At 45.0% G+C, this 22,758-nt stretch overlaps 1 protein-coding gene across 1 annotated transcript in view; it reads right to left on the minus strand.

Moving 5' to 3' along the window:
- ARFGEF1 (ARF guanine nucleotide exchange factor 1) overlaps positions 1-22,758 on the minus strand; it is a 961,498-nt gene that overhangs the window by 86,826 nt on the left and 851,914 nt on the right. The window lies entirely within an intron of this gene.

A 22,758-nucleotide genomic window follows, 5' to 3' on the forward strand; every position in this document is an offset into this window, starting at 1 on the left:
TTTTGAAAACCAACACATGACTGTACATTAGATTGCCTTAAAGTAACTCCATACCAGCGCTTTGCTTCTGAGCTCATGCACAACATCATCTTTACCCGAGAGTGGATCTATGGCAGCACCTTTCCCTCAGATTAAATCCATGGCAGTGCCTTTGTTTCTTTGTGAACCAACAACAACAGTGCTGCAATTTATCCATTCGATGGCAAGGGCTTTGGCTGGGAATGAATCTACTGTAATAGCTTTGCTTCAAATTAAATTTAAAAGTTATCATGAAGTACTATTTAGCAGATTTAAAGCCAATGTTATGACTCATTAATTGAGCAACTCTTCCAATACTTGCAGGAACCTTCCACTAAAAACATTTCTCAAACTATGGTAAACTCAGTTAAAGTATCCTGCAAGACACTAAACAAAAGCATGCACCTTTTACCATACCTAAAAATGCAGAATTGAAACTTGTTTCAGGCTGTTTTTTTTTTAACAGTGCTGTGAATTAAGAAGAGATCCTAGTAGTGCCTGTAATCTAAGGTGGATTTTTAATTTTGTTCCACTTAAAGAACTGAACTATCAGATTTACCTTTGAATAAAGTGTTCAAGAGAATATAGCATGTGGACCGGAGGGGAGGAGGAGGAGTCTGTGGGGCCTATTCACAAACTGCATTTTGTAGTGAGTATAATGAATGATACTGGAGCACACAAATAAGCAGTTAGCAGAAAGTGACAATAAAAAGTCTATATTTGTACTACATTCTCTATAGTTTTAATGCATGTCACTAGCGAGTCTAAAATTATTCCTTTGAAATACAAATAAGTAAAACATCCAGCAGCTAACAAGTTTGGTCCTATGGACATTTTCAAGGCTTGATGAGTGACTGGAAAGTCACTGTGCTGTAGAAATGTGGACTGATCCAAGTCATGGTACCATGGTGTAAACGTAGGCGATCTGAGTAAAGCCTTAGTTATGTAGACAGATACTGTACAGTAGCTTGTAACTATACAGAAATACAGGAAACCAGGAGGCCTGTAGTAGTATCCGGGGGACTGACTGATAGTATTCAGAATAAGTTACTGCCTGTGTTACGTTACATCAACTGGAAACGTAACACAGAGAGATTCCTATTCTTTAGCTTAGCATAGGCTTACCATAGACCTACACTACCTTGTTGGCAGTCTGAACACCACCAATGATGTAAGCAGGGGCTGCAGTAAGTCAGAAAGGACAGATACAAAATCTATTACAGCCCCCACAGCAAGGTCTTGCTGGATCAAAGACAAAACAAATGAAGTGTCCCACAGCTAGGCTTCCAAAGGGGGTGTCCTGCAGGCTTCACACTAGGTCACACATTTGTCCCAATGCTTAGTGTAAATAGACCAAGAAGAAGTCCAGTCACAGGATCAGCCCCGAGAGCGGGAGAGGGTCTGCACCCTTGACTTGGTGCTGAAACTGGACCTACTCAAGGTCCATGATTTCTTCCAATGTTCAACGATGTACAGCTTTAATTAGCGGTCCAGGAACGCCTTCGAATTCATGCCAGCACACTGATCACACCAGTCAGAGTCATGTCCCAAGTCCAAACCCCAAAGGCACACCTTGTGCAGATCCATTATGGCCATCTGTTTTCAATAGTCACGGCATGGCTTGAACCCTGTAGTTTTAATAGGGGACACTGTTCCCTTGCACACTGGTTCAGAATTTGAAAAAACTGTCAATACTGAACAAAGAGGAAGTGGCACTACAGATCCAAGATCAAATATGTAAAAGTAAAGGAACTGAGGGCGCGCAGGGGGTGGGGCTTACATGTCCCTCTGCTCGGTCACTTCTGAAGCAAAATGAAATCAACACAGAGCTGCATGATGCAATCGACCAGTATGCAGGAGCGCTACTATGAAAAGAGTGAGGAACCTGCCGTTAGCTGTATCCATCAAAACTGCTTTTTGTGGGTTGTCTGCCACTATGCATATAATTAGCACTCATCTTGGGAGACATGATGGTTTTACGGCCTGACTTTATTTAATTTATTTAATGGTGTGCCTTAATTATTTCCTATTAATGGCCTCCACATGCTGGCCTAGGGGACAAGAACCCTTGAGTGTGCTCTGCAGTAAAAGAAATGGAAGTAAAATCTGGAAGCCCCATCAAGCAGAGTGAACAGGCACTGAAATCTACAAAAGCCAAAGTGAAAGTGCTGGAAAGCCGTGTAGCTGAGAACGCCACCTACGTAGGAATGATGCAGAACATTTTATGGATCTACTAATAATGCCATGGTAAAACTGGAGGTACAGGACAATGTTTGAAGGAGTAGCCTAGTTTTTTAAGTCCCAGAAGGATTGCTCCTGGGATCCTGCAGGGCCATACCAACTGCAGTAGTGGGGAGCCTGGACCATTTGATAATCCAGCCAGTAATATCAGGAATGTTGGTTTAAAAAAAAAAAAAAAAAGAAGGACCTAAGGACTTCCAATTGAAGAGACGAATATGAACAGAGCGAAGGGTGGCACAGTGATGGTGGTGTAATTGCCTGACACGAGAAATAACATTTTTTGACAGGTCATTTGGTGCAAAGAAGTAAAAAAAAAAAAAAGAAAAAAAGACAGCCCCACATTACAGAGGGAAAAGGAGATGTTGTGGGTTATATGAGAACTGGAGAAGGAGACTTACTGCCTTAGTGGCCTTAAAACTGGAAATTAATCCAACCAGGATGACTTTATTTTCGCAGCCTGAATCCACAAGGGTATTTTCAAGTAAACTGAACCTTCACAATGGAAGAGAAGTTGCCAGTGTGATCGGTTCCAGAAGTCAACTGGAAATATGGGGTGTTTGGATCGTGCTCTGGGGTCAGTCTATTGTTGCTAGGATGTTTTGGGTGTTTCCGATATCTACCCCTATCCCTTCATATGCATTAATGGCCAAGTTGCTATGTGGGTGCCTCTTCTTGTGAGTGTTCTCATCAAACGAACAAGTTAATTACCTTCAGTTACACATTATGTGGTAGAAACATATTCTAGTGGCAGATGCCTTACCTTAGAATTCCCCCAGGCATCACCCTGGATCCGGAGACTTTTCTCAAGCAGTACACTGCGCACAATTAGGTGACATCGGTCAGCTTTGCGTCCGCCATCGGCATTGGGCGCCAGATATAACGTTGTGGGACCTATACAGGTGCCACTCCGACAGGCTGACGTCAGTTTCTTTTTACAACTCTCCACGCCAGAGCCCCAGAGCCATGAAGAACACTGACCACTGGTGCATCAGAACTAGGGCCCTGAAAGGTAAGTCCCTGTCCCTAGAGATGGGTGGGTCAGTAAGGAATCTGCAACTAGAATATGTCTCTACCAGATAATGCGTTACCAAAGGTAAATAACTTGTTCATCTGATAGAGACTTCTAGTTGCCGATCCCTTACCTTAGAATAGATACCCAAGCAATTCCATCCCTGTAGGTGTCTGCGAACCAAGATCATACTATGAAGTCCTGCAGGACTGAATGGGCAAAGTACCCATCCCTCTGGACCTGACTGCCCAGACAGTAGTGTTTGGTGAACATGTGCAGAGATGCCAATGTTGCTGCCTGACAGATATCCAGGACTGGAGCTCTGCGTGCTAATGCAGTGGTTACAGCTGTCGCTCTGGTAGAATGAATGTGCAAACCCTCCAGGGGTTGCTTTTTAGGCAATACATAGTACATTTGCACATTTTAATGCAGAGAACAACCCATCTAGAGATGGTTCTCTTTTGCACTGCCCAACATTTCTTCACACCAAGATGCCCAAGAAAGAGTTGATCAACCACCCGGAACTCTTTGGTATGATCAAGATAGAATGCCAATGTTCTTTTTGGGTCCAGGCGGTAGAGTCTCTCCTCTTCCTTAGAAGGATGAAAGCGTGCGTAAAAAGTAGCCAAAGTGATGGATTGTCCTTCATGAAAGGGGGTGGCAAAAAGGAAACCCTGGTGCAAAGCACCACTTTGTCAGGATAGATAGGCAGGGTGGCTTAGATGACAGTGCCTGAAGCTCCCTCACCCTGTGGGAAGATGTAAGGACCACAAAGAAGGCTGTTTTGAACGTCAGAAGCCTGAAAGGACAACTATGGAGCGTTCTAAAAGGAGCACACATTAAAAAAAGTAAAAAAACAGATTCAAATCCCATTGGGGCATTATGAATGGTGATGGAGAAAACATATGGGCAAGACCCTAAAGGAATCTACTGTTAGTAGGAGATTTAAACAAAGAGGGTTGGTCAGGTAATCTTAGAAAAGCAGATATAGCAGAAAAATAACCTTTGAGGGTGCCCAAAGTAGAGCCCTGCTGTGCCAAAGAAAGTATAAACAAAAGGACCTTGGAAAGAGGGGCAGAGAGAGGGCAAACAAACTTGTCTGTACACTATGCCACAAATTTGTACCATCGATAGGCATATACCATTTTGGTGGAGGGACGTCTGGGTGCCAAGATTACATTACACACTTCGGGCAGAAGGTCAAAAGCTGTCAACTGCCACTGCTCTAGCTCCAAACAAGAAGGCGGAGACTGTACAGGTTCGGGTGGAGAACCCTCCCCTACTGCGGCGAAAGAAGATACTCCTGAAGGGGCTGTCTGATCCGGGGATCGATGGCCATGTTCAATAGCTCAGGATACCAGATTCTTCATGCCCAGTGCAGAGCCACAAGGATTACTGTGCCCGGTTGTTCTTGATCTTGTTGAGAACTCTGAGCAGAAGTGGTACAGGTAGAAAAGCATAGGGGAGGTATGAGCTTCACTTGAGACGAAAAGCGTTGCCGACCACTGCTGAAAGAGATCTTGTGTTATCTCCGTTCGTGATCGACCAGGCATTGTTGGCTGAGTTTGTCCACGTTCGTGTTCAGAGAGCCTGCCAGGTGTTGGACCACCAGGCAAATGCCCCGATATTCCAGGCACGTCCAGAGGCGCAGAGCCCACGACTCCACATCATCTTGCTTATTACAGTACCACATGGCGGTGGTGTTGTCCATGTACGCCTGCACTACTTTCCCTCTGCGAGAGGGAAGGAAAGCTTTTAACGCCAGTCTGATCGCCCTGAGCTCCAAAAGAATGATATGGAGCCCGGATTCCGCCAGAGACCACAAACCTCTGATCCCCGCCTTTCCCACGTGTCCGCCCCATCCCTGGAGTGATGCATCTGTCCCTACTGTTAGATCTGGTTGGTGAAGGGAGAGTGATAGGCCTCTGACTCAATCGCAGTTCAAGAGCCACCATTGCAGATCTGGCACAGTTCCCGCCAAGGTCTGGAGCATTGATGAGCGTAGGATGGACAAACAAAGAAGACATGGGCAGTTGACTCCTGGTAGGGGGTACAGCCGAGGCATAAGTTGTTGCCTGGGGCCTTGTGTTGCCATCTGCTGATAAAGGTATTAAGAGGGAGGGAACCAAATCTGAACTGCATATAGAGCTTCCTATCGGTTGGATCTAAAATGCAGTCCAGGTAAGGTTCTAGCGACCAGGTAGATTTAAAGTCCAAAAACTCGCTAGATAGCCGCCCTAGTGAGAGCGAGCGAGATATCTACTGGGATACCCACTCCCAATAACAGGACTTCACTCTTTCTTTGGTCTGTGGTGGTCCTGTGTGTGGAAAATTCCACGAGTTTCCCATCCCAATGGCAATCAATGCTGACTTAACTGAGTGGATCCACCTGATTTTGTTGGAGGTGTCCATATAGCAAACTTCCTTAAACGCAGTGGCATAGGGGGAAAGTTCGGGAGTTGCCATGATTCTCCTTTAGAACAGCAACAGCCTAAGACCAGCTACAGTGCCTAGAGGTTTGCGGGTCAGATCCATGTGCAGAGGGAGGAGCGGGGTGCTTGGGGCAGAGAGGTGAGTTTTCTCATAAACATTCTCTATACAGGTGAGCTCCCTTACATCCTCAAAGCCCCAGAGTTGAGCCCTTCTTGTAAATGGGTATTACCTCGGCACGCCTCCAGGACTCAGGAATGGGAGCTCCCCTAACAATTGCATTGGATAGAAGGAGAATGTACTCTGCCCATTTGTCGATGTTGTAAAGGAAGAGGTCTCCAGGGATGCCATCGGGGCCAGCAGCTTTCAGTCGAACTATGTTGTTAATTGCTTCTCGGATGTCTCCCAAGTTGATCAGACAATCCCCATAGATGGTACTCGGCTGGGGTTGGGCTGACATAGTTAGGAGTTGGCTTTCGACATTATAGAGAGAGTGGAAATGGTGGAACCGATCTGAGGGCAGGATGTTATTACCAATTGCATGGGCTCCCTTTAGGTTTCTTTTGCTTATTATGGCTCAAAATGATCTGGAGTCCCTGCGTTCACATGCAGCCCTCATGAGGCTCCATCTTTCCTCCTCCCAGTCCTTCATGACTTTGTTCTGCGTCTGTCTGTACTGGTTCCGCAGAGACCTTACTCAGGTGACATCCTTATGTTTGATTGCGCTAATTAGCCTTGTTCATGCCAGCCGGCAGTCCCAATTGTACCAATTAACCCCCTTGCGGGGAGAAGCACTGCCGGAATTGTGAGCAGCTGGCAGGGACAGGAGCTGTTCCAATCTTTGGAAAAACTCAGTGTGAACATCGATTAGGGAGGAACAGCTTCCCACACCCTCTCCCATCGTAGATATCAATGATACACAAAGTGTCAGGTCCAAATCGATGGAAGAGAGAATGTCGTCTTGCAGGATCACCTTGTTCCATCTAAGTCGCCGTCTTTTGTTCTCAGACTGTACCACTTTGGCTACTTTGGTAGTGGTTGTTGCTGGGGGCGCCCTGCCCCACGGTGACTCTAAACTGAGACAGAGTGTATTGTGGTCACTGTCAGTTTGGGTCCGGACTACCATGTCATCAACCAAGTGCCAATATCTAAGGTCCATCAATATATAGTCGATGCAGCTCTTCCCCTGTGAACGAGTGAACATGTGGGTGGCATGCTTTTCTGATTTGGTTCTTACATTTATAGCCCTCAGACCTTGGCTGAGGGTCAGGGCATTAAGTTGCAGGGCGGCCGAGTGCAACTTCTTAATGGGGGGGAGCTCCAACCTGCGTATGTGCCAAATGTTATCTTCTTCCCTGAAATCACCCATATAGTTCAGACCAAGGGGTTCAAAGGTGGTATTAAAGTCCCCCGCTAAAATAAGGGCATGTTTGGAGGGTCTTTCACACAGTTGGGTCTCTAGGGTCTGCGGGGTCACAGAGCGGTTGGTCCCCCTTATCTCCCTGGCATAGATGTTAAAAATGTCAGTAGCAGTGGGCCCTGTTCCCTTGAGGCTAATACCAAGGATGTCAGGGGTGTCGGTGGATATCAGTTTCACTACACACTGTAGTGTGATTTTTACCCAAATTAGGATACCCCGATGGGCGGCCCGCCTTGCTGGGAGCGGCGGATATGTGGTAGGTTGCATAGCCGGGTTTATGGGCAGGTTCAATTAGCCAGGTCTCCTGGAAGATACATATGTTGTATTGGTCGATGAAAAGGTTCCAGTGCGGCAACGGAAGCTTGGATTTTATGCCTGCCACATTCAATGAGACGATCTTTACTTTCTGGCCGGTGGTCGGGGAGTTGGGTAGTGGGAGCAGGTTTACCTGGAAATCTGGGGTGACTAGTGTGGTAACGTTGGGGGAAGCGGTAGAGACAGTCCTGTGTGTCTGGTCAGCGATGACCGCAGGCACAATTGTTAGAGCTTATGCCACTATCAGGTCTAACGTGGGGGGCCTGCACCTCAATCTCGGATGGTCAATCAATCATGGAAGAGACAGTGTCTTGGTCGGGAGCCACTAGGGAGGGTGGCACACAAAGTGAAGTGGGTGGCTCAAGTTTAAACTGAATGGTGGACCCACCCGAGGGCTTAGTTCTTTGGTCTAAGGCTAGCTACCGTTTACTAGGAGGAGCTCGATACCATCAGACAGTGAGCTCTGGGACCGGTGTCATCTGGCCCTGAGAATATCTTTCCTAATTACTGAAAGACATCCTCTGCTATGACGAATCCAATGGGTGACTTTGTTAATCAGGGAATCCTCCCCTTCCCTCTCCCCCTGAGAGTTAGATCTAGGTACGTTGGTCATAAAGATTTTCCGGGGAGGGAGAGTGGTAGTCTTGGGAGAATATGTACTACTGAAACGACAGCCCTCCCCTAAAGTGAGGGGTGTGGAGTTGGAACTTGTGTTCTCGGGGTTGGTGGGAGGGTAGTCAGTTTGCAAGCCTGCTGGTGTGCGGGAACCCAATATTCGGGCTCCGACTAAAGTCCTAGGGACGGGGTCCTCAAGTAGGGAACCTGGGGGGCCTCTAAGGTGTTTGACGTGATGGAGCATGGTGGGAACAGGTAGAGTCAGAGAGGTAGTGTTTGTCTGAGCTGGGGTGGCGCCGCTTTCGCTAGCTGTTCTCCCTCTCTCTTCCATGAGACGCCCCACTGTGACCATGAGGTTGCCTATTATGCACTTAAGGGCTGCTATTTCTGCCCTGAGTGTTTGTATGCAACCTGCCAAGTCGTTGATTGGGGGAGGGAGGGATGACTAGATATTTGCAAAGATTTCTGCCCTTGCCTGGGCAGGTGAAACTGTGAGATCCTGAATTGTAGGTGGATTGGAGGGACATGTTAACAGATGAAAACGATTGGTACAAGTGAGAGGTGACGGAGGGGGCTCTATAGCTGGGTCGTAAAGGGAACAGGGGCTGGGGACTGAATCTGCGGGGTTGGGGGGCACTGCGCTAGTCTCGGTCCTCACCCGTACCCTGGCTTTGTTAAACATAGTGGGTATGCTTCCCTGCTTGCTAGTCAATGATTGGGTTGCAGGGCACGGTTTGGGACTCAATGGCTGGTCGGTGCCAGGTGATGGAGTTAATATTTCCCCCCAATCAGCTAGGGGGTTATCAATGCGGTCAAGTACTTCGTTACAGCCTGACTTTTTGAAGTTTTTCTTGTGTTTTTCCCCCCAACCCCACCCTCGATTGCTTTTCTTTTACCCATATCTGCGGCAGTGTAATGGGACGAGACAGGGGCCTAGGATGATGGATGAGGGAGGACTAAGGGGGGACAGAACAATTCGAGGTGGCTAAGGCAAAAAGCCAAACTCAGGGGGGTGGCCCTGCCCAGCCTTGGTCGGGCACAGATGGGCCTGCCCTTGGCCCGGGCACGTCTCGCGCTGCGGTATGCCCCCTCGCGCTTTATATCGCTCGTTGGATCTGGCAAGTGGGAGCAGGCGATGCACAAGATGGCCGCATCCTGTGACCAAAAAGCAGTCTGGGATATGTAGTCCGCCTGGTCCTGTCAGCGCGTCCCACGCTGCAGTATGCCCCCTCATGCTTTATAGCGCTCGTTGGATCTGGCAAGTGGGAGCAGGTGATGCACAAGATGGCCGCCTCCTGGGACCACAAAGCAGTCTGGGATATGTAGTCCCTATGGTCCAGTTAGCGCGTACTGCGCTGCGGTAAGCCCCCTCGCGCTTTATAGCGCTCGTTGGATCTGGCAAGTGGGAGCAGGTGATGCACAAGATGGCCGTCTCCTGGGGCCACAAAGCAGTCTGGGATATGTAGTCCCTCTGGTCCTGTTAGCGCGTTACAATCATTATTAATATCCTAGGGTGCACCCTGTTCTTGTGCAGAATCCAAGTCAGAGTCAAAAAGATAATGGAGCCTCTGCTGATAGCTGCAACACTGTAGAGTAACAAAGTTAGTATCAGTGCGCATTACAGCAGGTTGTGCTTTTGTAATTCCATAGTGAGAAATTGGTGCAGCTTGAGCGGACATCAGTTCGGGATCTGACATGGTCCAGAGTGTAAGTCTGCACCAGAGTCTGTACAATCCTGGGAACAGTTCCCGAGGGGACTAACAACGCCCAGGAGGGACACAACAGCAGAAACACGACTGGGGGAAAGGAGGAGTCCCTGTGGGACCCAAAGCTTGCTAGAAGTAACCAGAAGCCCACTGAAAATCTGCAGCATGGTCTACTTGAAGGCCTCAATCTGCAGGGTTAGGAATGGGCTACGAAATAACTGAAGGAACGGCTCTGTGGCTGGTATCTTCAATGGAGTGCATTTGACATCCTGACACCATCATGACTTTTCTTTGGCATCAGAGTAGAGGGATAGGGTTGAGTCACACTTCACTGTTTGTGCTTAAACTTCAACATACTTGAGGACTTCAGAGGGGAAGTGGAGCAGTCCTGTGACTGACCCCGTGACTGGGACAGAGACCAGGGCCATACGTCAGAGTAGGGTTTGCATTTAGGCAGTCATAAATTCTTGGTTTTGGTGCCAAAAATCTTCGCCTCTTGGTCTTGAATCACCTTCAGGTGAATTAGGGTACATTTATCACATGACTTCGAGTTGTCTCTGGAGTGCAGGCACTACTCAAGTAGGTTTGTGGCCAACATCTGCTTCCTGCAGTTGCGGTACAGCTTGAATTCTGTCATTTTCAGTAAGGACATTGTTTTCTAGCACACACTGGAATACGTTTGTGAGGCACCGAAAAACCAAAGAAGTCAACGGCAAAGATCTGGATGTGCATCGGAAGACACAGAAAGAAAGGAACTGATATTGGTTGTGCATGGGTTGCACTTATATGCATCTCTGCTTCGTCTCTTTGGGGTGTGTATGAAGCCAGCTAGCAGTGCACAGAACCACTAATATAAAAAATCTCTCAATCTAGTGTGGTGCCTGGATATATTCTAATTTGAGGTACCTGCTCTTAGAAGTATCCATCAGAAATGAAATGTAATGTTATCACTGACCCTTAGCATAAACCATAAAGCACTGCTGACCACTATAATGATACCTACTGCTTATGTGCAGTGTGATTAAATGTCTTGGAAAATACCTGGCGTAGAACAAGACTTGGATTTCCTATAATATATGAAGAGTCAGGCAAATTCTGCTTATATATATATTTATGAAAGGGGTTCAGACATTGTCATTAAGGCAAGGAGTCTTTGACATTCAACATCATCGATCTGACTCAAATTTGGTTATCATTTAATGACCATGAAAAACAGATACTAGTAAAATGCTTGTCTGCATTCTATTTCAGAAGGTATTGATGGTGACACTGATTTGAATACAGAACTGCTGATAAATCCCCCTACCTACGATGTGTAACCTATATGTCCCACATATCAATCTTGGCAACCTTACACAGTGACACAACCTAACTGTTGATGGAAAGTTTTTTCCATCATCCATCAAAAACATTTTCCTAATCCTCACTGAATATGTGTACAGAAAATATATGGAACTGAACAACATCAAGCCATTATGAGTAGAAGGCATTTAATTAAAGGTAGACGCTAGTTAGCAAAAAGATAAACTCTCAGCCAACAACGTAAACCATAGCTGGATAGCATGGTAATTTAATTTATTCACTAATCTCTTAGAATTTTTCTCTGGCCTCATTTATCTCTATTTACAGATTTTTGATCTTCAATCTCTAATGCCACTCTTCACTTAAACAATTCACCTGGACTAGTGTGTAAGAAAGATGCATACATTTTGATTTTAGAGGGTACAATATACCATACTGAAAATTTATATCAAGATGTTTGTCACTTAGAAAATGACTTCCCAGTTTGTTTTAACCTTCTAAAATGAAGATGAAGTCTGATCACAGAGTTATGATCTAGCCACTGTCAAAAATGTCCTAAAATTTTAGACATTTCTCAAAAAGACGCATACAATTCCTACATTTTACTATACCACATTTCACAACATAACATATGCAGCACATTCAACTTACCACTAACATCAAATTATATTTTTAACTGAACACCCGGAAAATGGTGATTCAAGCATTCGGTACCAGTAGACTGGAGTGCAGACATACCCTTTAGGTTGGCATTTTGGCACATCTTATCAAGAGACTTTAAGTAGCCACCAGACTTGTTCTCAATCAGTCATTGTCCACTTATTTAACCTTCATTAGCTCCCTCTCAGAATTTAGGAAGAAAGTTAAAACTTAGCTGCTCTAACTAGCTTAGGTTCGAACTGCCAGGCAATAACCGTCTGTTATTGCCAGGATAACCTTATGGGTGAAATGCGAGTTTTACAAATGCAAATAACATAATAGCTGTAAGCATCTTTCAATATTTAACCCACAACACATTTTCCATTGAATCTTGTAAGTCACTATCATTTAGGCACAGAATTTCAAATTTGTGAGGGTTAATATAAACAGAATATTTGATATTCTTATCACTCAGCCCCTCTTGCATAAGCAGCGGTCTGGTACACTTCCTTCTGGTCATCAAGGTAAAATCTCAAATTATAATAAACAAGCATTTGCTCTTCAATTCTTACATTTTTCTATGGACAATACTGGACTCCTTATATGGACTTCATTTGGGTTTTCCATTTGCATCAACACAGTTAAGTCCATTGTTTGATATAACATCTCAAGCTAGATAATGACACATAATTAAAAAAAATATTCCTAAGGATGCTTATTGTGATAATGCAATCTTAAGGTGACTTTATAAACAGTTTTGCTCAATTGATCTCTGATTTTGTGCCTGGCGGCCTCTTTCAGCCTATTAAAGGTCGACCCGTCTCGCAGTCCTGCAGCTCACAAATTCTCTTTTAGGTCCACATAGAATAATTATCTTTATCAGTTGATTGCATACGTGTGGTCAAAATATTTACAATATTCTAATTTTATAAGGTGCCCTGATGTTTTTTAGCTTGTCAAAAATCAGAGCATTCTAAAGTAGATTTTACTCAGTGCAGGCCTGTTTCTAACCTCACAGAATAGAAGGCTTATACTGACGGACTTTTAGGACTGTTCTCATAAACCTATTTTGTTTCTCTTGCGCTTTGACATTAGTTCCTCTCAAATCGACCATGTGTACAGCACAGAAAAACAGATTTTTTGCTTGACATAGTTGTGTAGTAACTTACCCTCTGAGCATAAAATGGGTTAGCTCATTTACATTTTGTTGTGTACTACGAACTGCTTTCATAAGATGGGAAAATGATCAACAGATGCCTCTCCAAATACCTCAATGCCACCACACAGTCTGATTTCAGACCCAACCACATCACAGAAGCTGCCCTCATCTTTGCTATGGATGACATCTACAAGACTCTGGACAGAAGTGACACAGTGGCCCTCATTGTCCTAGACCTCTCTGCAGCGTTTGACACAATCTCCCACCCCATCTTCATCCAAGATCTACACAACACCAGAATCCAAGGACAGGCACTCCAGATGGATCGTTTCCTTCTTGACTGGAAGGACCCAGTCAGTCAGCCAAGCACAGTACACCTTGGACACCCATGTCTTATTTGTTGAGTTCCATAAGGATCCTCCCTAAGCCTGACCCTCTTCAATGCATACATGATTCCTCCTCCCCGCATCATCTGCTCTCACATCAGTGTCCTCTCCTATACCACAAGTAATTCATTCTCTCCTTCAAGGACATGACACCCAGCACCCGGATCAATGCCTAAATTACTGAAATCATCCAGTGGATGAAGACCAACTGTCTGAAGCTGACCATAAAAAAGACAGAAATTGTGACCTTCTGGAACAGCATTTCATTATGGTACTCCCTCTGGTGGCAACAGAGCTCGGCCCAAAGGACCAACACCTATCCCCACCAACCACATCAAGATCATCACAGACAGCAAACTCAACATGACTGCCCAAGTAAATGCTGCCAAAGTCTCAAGTTTGTATGTTCTGAAGATGAAGAGGAAGATTTTCAAATGGCTCCTAATCAACAACCCAAAAACCATCACACATTCCCTGGTCTCAAGCACATTGGACTATGGGAACACCCTCTATGCTGGGATAACCAAAACTTACCAGAAGGCGGCAAACCATTTAGAAATGGGTGGCCAGAACCACTCTCTACCTCCTATTCAGCACTCATGTTACTCCACACCTGAAAGAGGATCCCGATACACAAATGAGCACAATTCAATCTCCTTACCTACAATACTTTTAAAGCACTACATAACACTGGCCCAGCATAACTCACCAATCTAATTTGCTCTCAGAAACCTTCCAGACACCTCCTCTCATTCAGACTTCTACTTGCACACATCCCACAGTTATGGGAAACCAGATCAGACGATTGAGCCTTCTCCTACATTGCTCCTAAAGCATGGAATATCCTGCCACTACATGTAAGATCCCCCACCTCACTTCTTGAATTCCGCAAGAAGATAAAGACCAGGCTCACTTGGTCCTAGGGTTTGGCTAGACTCATACCTTCTCAGCACCAGGATATCCTACTGGGTACTAGTATGCTCTACAAATCTGCATACCATAAATGGCATTTCCTTTGAAGGTCACTCCCTGATAATCATAGATTTTAACAGGCTGAACAACATATCAACTGTCCATGTGACAAGGTTGTTGAACTCGTCCGGTTGAAGGCAACTTAAGGCATTGTTTACAATCAATAAAGAACTCTTTAGTCAGATAATCCTACAGAAATTAAGAAGGTTAGGTTCATAATAACCATGTCATCAGCATGTAGCAATTAATCTTATCAGCACCCTCTCCCCATAGCAGCTTAGGAGAATGGGTTCCTTCAAATGCATTCTCTTCCTCAAAGTGTGACAAAATACAATTTCCTGCTAGATTTAAATTCTACACTTGCATCTCTTTCAATACCACTCAGTCATGATTGTAAAATGGGCAATCTGGACCTACGGGGGCTAGTTTTGTTTTCCCCTTATTTATCTTGCATTGTACACAGAGTCAATTTTCTTTGAAATACCATGATGAATGTCTGTGACATGCACACATTTACTAATGAGCAGCAAAATACAATCCGCCTCCATTTACTGATTTAGTCTTAGTAGAATCTAGTTGCTATATAGCTCCCCTATTAATTAAATATATGAGTGATCAGTTTGTAGAAGTCTGGATCTTTTGCACCCCTTCTATTAAAGCTAGAGTTTAGTACCTTCCCTGCAGGACGAAAATGAGTTACTTACCTGTAACTGTGGTTCTCCAGTATTAGTATCTTTCACAGATTCACATGCTTGAATCATTCCCCGTCGTCGAAGTGGGAGTCCCACAGTACATAGAAAGCAATAAATAGAGTTTTTTTTTTTTTCATTGAAGTCAATAAGAAAAACACATTCAATTGTAGAACCATCAGCCTCTTTAGAAAGAGCCCAAAATTCAGCCAATCAGGCGTGACCACCCCTTTAGAACCCTCAGCACAGAGGCTCAGTCTCTCAGATTTCTCCGCACTATATATTACCGGAAAAAAACAAAGGAGGTGAGCCTCTCTGGGGAGGAGGGTGGGTCGCATGTGAATCTATGAAAAATACTAATACTGGAGAACCACAGTTACAGGTAAGTAACTCATTTTCTTCTCCAGTATTGGGGTATCTTTCATAGATTCACATGCTTGAATCTGAATAGCCAGCAGTAAGAAAAAATGTTTGAGTTTTGAAACACCAAGAGCATGCCTGTGTACAATGCATGCTATCTGAACTCATATAGGTAATTAACATTTGCAAATCAACTGTTAACCATATTACATATATAAAATAAATATATATATATATATATATATATATATATATATACATATACACACACATAGATATATATAAACATAAAATTATCTTTCTAACAGTGTATAGAGGATGGAGGGTAAGAGGTTATTGGCTCACCTTATGCAAATAAATTACGTAATACTGCTTGTCCTACCGCAGCATCCATTCTGTCCGTAGCTTCCAGGCAGTAGTGCTGGGTAAATGTGTGGGCACGTGTCCATGTTGCCGCCCTGCAGATCTGGCTCAGAGGGACTCCTGCGAATAGAGCTGCTGAAGTGGATACCGCTCTAGTGGAGTGCGCTCTGACACTGGATGACAATGGCTTCCCTGCCAACTGGTGGCACAACTGTATAGCAGAAGAGATCCAGCGCGCTATGGTCTGCTTAGTAACGGCTTTACCTTTATTGATCCTTCCATAACTGACAAACAGTTGTTCAGATTTACGGAAGTCGCTTGTCCTTTGTATATAAAATTTTAAACAGCGTTTAATGTCCAGAGAATGTAGTGCGCGCTCCGCTGCAGTTTGTGGATCCAGAATTTTTTTTCAGAGAACCACCGGCTCATTTAGGTGAAAAGACGATAGAACCTTAGGTATAAATTTTGGATTAGTTCTCAAAATGACCACCTCTGGCTTGAATTGGAGGAAAGGTGGAGAAACTGTGAAGGCTTGGATATCACTAACCCTCTTTGCTGACGTCAAGGCCAGAAGGAGGGCTGTTTTAAAAGAAATGAGTTTGAGGTCCACCTTATGAATGGGTTCAAACGGATGTTTCATTAATTGGGAGAGCAAAATGTTCAAATGCCACTGCGGTGAAGGATGGTGAATTGGCGGAAACATCCTAAACAAACCCTTGAGAAATTGTTTTATTATTCTGGACGACCATAATGAAGGTGACTGAGATGTTCGACGGAAACAGGATATGGCAGCCAGGTGCATTCTAATAGATGAATGTGAAAGGCTGGATTTAGCCAAATGCAATAAATATGGCAGAATCTGTTCAGGAGAGGATTTTAGAGGATGAACGTTGGAAGTTGAACACCGGAAGCAAAACACCATAAGCAAAACCTCTTCCATTTGAACTTATATGTCCGGTTTGTAGACTGAGCCCTGGCGCAGGCAAGCACCTCCCTGCACTCTGGAGGGATATCTAGTCCCTCGAAATCATAGAATTCAGGAGCCAGGCTGATAAACGAAGAGATGTCGGGTTGGGATGACGAACTTGACCCTGGTTCATTGTTAACAAGTCCGGTATTGTCCTTAGTCGAACGTGAGGTTGTTCCGAAAGCAATAGAAGCTCTGTGAACCAGAACTGGCGTGGCCATCTGGGAGCAATTAATAGAACTCTGCATGGTTCTCTCTTCATCTTTTGCAGAAGTCTCGGGATGAGTGGAAGCGGGGGAAAAGCGTATGCATAAATCCCTGACCATCTGATCAAAAACGCATTCCCCTTTGATCCCTTCTGCGGTAGCCAGCTTGCGAAGTGTTGGCATTTCTTGTTGTCTCTGGTCGCGAACAGATCTAGACTGGGTTTGCCCCAACGACGAAAGAGACGGTCGAGAACTGACTGATTGAGTTCCCACTCGTGGCAGCTGGTTCGAGTCCTGCTTAGGGCATCTGCCCAGGTGTTGGTGATCCCCGGGAGATGTTCTGCTCTGATGGAAATTCGATGTTGAATTACCCAATGCCACAGTTTCTGCGTTTCCAGCGATAATGCTCGAGATCTTGTGCCTCCCTGCTTGTTGATGTAATGCATGACCGTGGTATTGTCTGAAGAATTTCTGATGTTTGTGAGGAAGGATTTGAGTGCCAAGGCAACCGCCCTTAACTCCAATACATTTATGTGGAGAGTCGATTCCAGAGTGGACCATTTCCCTCTCACTGAAAGATCCTGCAAATGAGCACCCCATCCCTCTAGGGATACATCCGTTGTTATTATGTGCATCGTCTTGTCCTTCAGAAATGATAGACCTTCTAAGACGAGGGGAGTATCCTTCCACCACTTGAAAGCCTGTCTTGCTGATGGGGTTATTCTGATTATATCGTCGAAAGAGCCTTCTATTTGTCTCCATTGATTGCCTAACTGCTGTTGAAGTGTCCTCATGTGCAGACGACAGTTCTTTATCAATGGAATGCAAGACGAAAGTATCCCCAGAAAAGACTTGTAAATCCGTACTGAAGCGGACTTTCTTTTGCTGAGCCGTGCTGCTAATTCTCGAAGTTTCTTTCGCCTGTCCTTTGAAGCAGAGGCTTTTGCATGGACAGTGTCCAAGATGGCTCCTAGAAAGGTGATGTTCTGGGTAGGATCTAGGTGAGACTTGGGGTAATTGATTGTCAAGCCCAGAGCTCCGAAAAGAGATAGACATGTTTCCGTGTCTCTGGCAGCCTTCGATGTTGTTCGCGCCTTTATTAGCCAGTCGTCTAAATACGGAAACACCTGTATCCCTAGTTGCCTGAGGTGTGCTGCCACCGGTGCCAAAACCTTGGTGAATACTCTTGGGGCCGACCTGAGGCCAAAGGGTAACACTCTGAACTGGTAGTGAGTGCCTGCAACCCTGAAACATAAGAATTTCCGATGATTGGGGTGAATGGGAATATGGAAATATGCGTCCTGAAGGTCTAAAGATGTCATAAAGTCCCCTCGATTGAGTAGGCGCAGGACGTCTTGGAGGGAGATCATGCAAAAAGACTGCTTCTTGAGGTATTTGTTGAGCGAACGAAGATCTAAAATAGGTCTCCAGTCTCCTGTCTTCTTCCGAATAAGGAAAAAACAGGAGTAAAAACCTGCTCCCCTTTGACTCCTTGGTACGATCTCTATTGCTCCCTTCTTCATTAAAATAGCAATCTGATCCATAAGCTCGTTGAGATGGGCTGGCGGGGAACCTCTTGGTGGTACATGAGGGGGGGGTTGGTTGAATTCTAGTGTGTGCCTTCGGCTGACAATATCCAATACCCATTTGTCTGAAGTTATTTTGGACCACTGGTGTAGAAATTTGGAAATTCTGCCCCCTATTAGAGTGCTTATATAGGGGCTGGGTGCAGGCATTCGATCAGGGTCAGTGCTTTCTTGGAGTCTCCTTGGCCTTGTAAGCCGACTTTCCTCTCGTCTGTTGCATGAAATGAGAGGATGACTGTTGCCGAAAGGAATGCGGTTGTTGCTGGCCAAAGGTTGATCGAAATTGCCCTTGGTAAGAGGAGTATTGACGAAATTGTTGAGCGCCTCCTCTATATGAAAAGGTTCCTCTCCCTCTCGCTCCCCGAAAGGGCTGTCTTTTGTATTGTAGTGTTGCCAGAGATCTGGCTGTCTCAGTGTCTGCTTTAACGGACTGTAACGCATCATCCACATGCTTGCCAAACAAGAGCTTGCCATCATACGGCATGTCCAGAATCTTTAATTGTACTTCCGGCCTAAAAGAAGTAGCTTTGAGCCACCCCTGGCGCCTGAGTACGGCCGCCCCGGCCAACTGGCGAAAACCAGTAGAGGAAACATCTATGGCACAGTCTATGATTTCAGCCGAAATCTGTTCACCTTCCTGTAGAATCTTGCGTGCTTCTACTCTACTGTCCTCAGGTAACATGTCTATAAATTGTGACATGTCAGACCACATCTGGCGATCGTATCTCCCTAGGATCGCTAGAGAATTTGCTGCTCTAACAGTGGTGGCCGCCATAGTTGAGAACTTCTTCCCTATGGAGTCCAACCGACGTCCTTCTTTGTCTGGGGGGGCAGTCAGAGATGACGATGGATTCCTGTACCTCCTCTGAGCTGCCTGCTATATGACCGAATCCAGTTTAGGATGGCTAATCAAACATGCTGGACAATTGTCCGGTGCCTTATATTTCTTTTCAAGTCTCGGCAAGACTGCGGGAATGGAGGATGGAGTCTGCATTACCTTTAGGCCTTCCTCCCAAATGAAGTCAACAATAGGTATGGCCCTTACCGACTTCCTAGTATCTTCCTTGAAATCATAAAGAAAACAGTCTGACTGCTTCGATGTAATTGGCAGCTGGAATCTTTTCGCAGCTCTTTCCATAACACTATGGAAGCCACCAATATCTTGCGGTGGAGAGTCCACTGGTGGTGGTGTAGATGGAGATGGAGTTTGGATTTGATACTCATCACATTCTGGAATGAGTGAATCGGAGTCCTGAATCTCACCTTCTTCTTGCTCGTCCTCGGATGAAGGTGAAGCAATATCCTGTGCCAAAGAAGGTGCTGTAGTAGGATCCGGAAATTCCGATGGTCTAGACGGGGTGAACACTGGTGTCTGCGGAGGTTGTACCGGGGTAGAAGAACCAGGTGGAGGAAATCTCGAATAATAATCCTGCATCATATGTTGAAGGTTGGCTATTAACGAGACAGGCATCTGAACTGTTTGTTCTTGCTGCCCTTGAAGTTGTAGGTGACTTTGATCTTGATGGTCCGAATAAGGTTGGAGATCTTCCTCTTCTTCCTCCTCCTGGCACTTAATGCGTAGTTCAGATGAACTACGTGCCACCGGAAAGAAACCATCATCAGAATAAACATCTTCGTCAGCAAATAGATGCTGCGGAGGTACTGGTGTGACCATACTGGGCGATGTATGCGATGGAAGCAATAGAGAAGACTTGCTCTTTATAGGTAGAATTCTTTGCGGCAGATAAGGAGATGCTCCAAATTGAGTCGTCGACGGAGCGGTCGTCGATGGAGCACTCGTCGATGGTGTTCTTGTCGACAGTGTAGGCATCGACGAAGCTGTCGTTGGTGGAGCCTCTATCGGTGTCGTCAGCGTCGACGAAGTTGCCGTCGACGGTGCCAGTGTTGATAAGCTTCCCGTCGATGGGGCTGCCGCTGACGGGGTTGTCGTCGACGGGTGTGTCGTCGGTACTTTCGTCGGTGAGATCGACGGAGATTTTCTGAATTTACTCGTCAATGAGTGCGTCGACGGTAACGATTTCAGCTTCTTACCCGTCGACGGCTTCTTTATGATCTTCAGGGTGTGAGCTGATGATGGACCATACTTCAAACTCACCGACGTTATCGTCGTAGATGACAGTGGTGACGAAGTTACGATCATCGGCGATGAAGGAGCCGTAAACATGGCCGTCGCTGTAGTCGTCGACGAAGGAAGGCCTGCCGTCGACGAAGCGCTCGTCGACGGTGTAGATTTTCTGGACGCCGACAGTGGCAGTGAACTATAAGGCTTCTTGAGCTTTCTTGATGAAGAAGCAGGTGTGGATGGCTCTGAGTGAACCTTGCCACACTTTACCTTGGATGTTGAAGGTTGCTCCTCCGGCTTGTCTTTAAATGCATGCAGCTTCTTAGCTGACTTACTGCTCTTGGGGGATAGGCTCTCCTCAGACCTCTTCCTTTTAGGTCACTGAAGTGTCACTCTCTTCCTCCTCAGAAAGGGCTTCTCTGGCCTTTCTTCTCTGAAGCCACAGTAGAAGCCTGGCTTCTCTGTCCCTCAGAGTCTTGTTGGGAAAGGTCCTGCAGATCTTACAGTCCTTGACCTTATGCTCTGGGTGTAGGCAGTAGATACATTCCTTGTGAGGGTACTCACAGTGAAGTCTTAATTTTCCACAGGTCCCACAAGGTCTAAATAAACCTTTTCTTACTGTAGACATGATGGAAAATACTACAGTAAAAGCAAAAGTGAAAATTAGTAAGATTTTCTCTTGAAGAGATAGAAAACTGAGCAGAGCTCAGGGAGACTCTCTTACACATGACGTGCGGTAGAAAATCTGAGAGACTGAGCCTCTGTGCTGAGGGTTCTAAAGGGGTGGTCACGCCTGATTGGCTGAATTTTGGGCTCTTTCTAAAGAGGCTGATGGTTGTACAATTGAATGTGTTTTTCTTATTGACTTCAATGGGAACAAAAAAACAAAAAAAAAACCTCTATTTATTGCTTTCTATGTACCGTGGGACTCCCACTTCAACGACGGGGAATGATTCAAGCATGTGAATCTATGAAAGATACCCCAATACTGGAGAAATAGATATTTCCCTACGGGTATTATGGGCTTGTACAGAGGAACCGTCAAGAATACCCACCAATTTGAGTCTGCAGGATGAACATCTGCAGCCCTGTGGAATCTACCTTTATTTGATGGATTGACAATAATATCTTCACACAAAATTGCTGACAATCTGGAGATTTTTGAGTAAATTTTGACATAATTTAGTAGAAATCATGGTCTAGGCAGGGCCGCCTTCTTTTGACTTGTATTCTATTTTGAATCAAATGATTTCTCGGCACTCTCCACCAAGGATCGTGTTAAAATTAATAAGTTGTCCAGTGTGTCAATTAAGAACTTTTCTACCTAAATTTACATTATTCCTGCCAGATAATTTTGAGAAATCCCATAATTTAGATATAATCACTTCTTTAGCCACCTTTTATCATTTTGTCTTACTGACTGTAATAGCTTGATTGAGTTATATCACTGTTATTGTGTCTTATGCTTTGCTCACTCTTTGTTAAACCACACAAGAGACTCCTGCCTTTCTTCGGAGATTAGTAGCTCTGTCCAACCCAGATGATCATCCATTTGAGTAGGCTTCTTTTATGAGACAGTAAACATTAGGAGAATGGGAATAAATAAAGCCTCATTTTCTAATGGTAAAAAAGAAGAATGATAGGATCAAAGAAGAGCGGAAGCATTCCCTTCTGAACAAACTACAATGAAAATACTCCAACACAAATCTCTCTCTGTGTTTTAATCTATTTTGAGTTGAATATGATCTAAAAACATTGTAACAAACTTACATAGAAATACGAAAAATAATGAGCGGAAACACCTAGGATTAAGCATTATACAAATCATAACATGACAATGCAGAAGAGTGGCACACCTCAACAGCAGAAGATACCATGCCATTGTGTCCCTTAGCCTTTGAAATAGCAGCTTGTAATTCGTAAATCTGCCAAAGGAGTGCCTACCACTCGGTTACCTTAGGGGGGAAAGTACTTATTCAGGGTCTAGCACTACAAAGTTCGGCACTAATAGTTGCAATAGACATCAGTGCATTCAACATAGGACTACAGTGAGTTCTGTGAGCCAGCATGATCTCTCCAATAGAGCAGCTGGCCTCGATGTCCTGTAACGCAGGGCAGCTAGCAAACATGTGGACAATGTCCGCCACAAGCAGTCCACACTTTGGGCAATAGATCTTATCAGAAACGTGGTTAGTGACCAATTTTGAAATCCTTTCGTGAGTATAACAGAGCATACAAATAGTCTTAAATTGTTGGAACGTTAAGCTAATGGAATGTACTGAGCGATTAATG

This window comes from Pleurodeles waltl, chromosome 2_2 (genome assembly GCF_031143425.1).
Source record: "Pleurodeles waltl isolate 20211129_DDA chromosome 2_2, aPleWal1.hap1.20221129, whole genome shotgun sequence".
Taxonomy (NCBI): Eukaryota; Metazoa; Chordata; class Amphibia; order Caudata; family Salamandridae; genus Pleurodeles; species Pleurodeles waltl.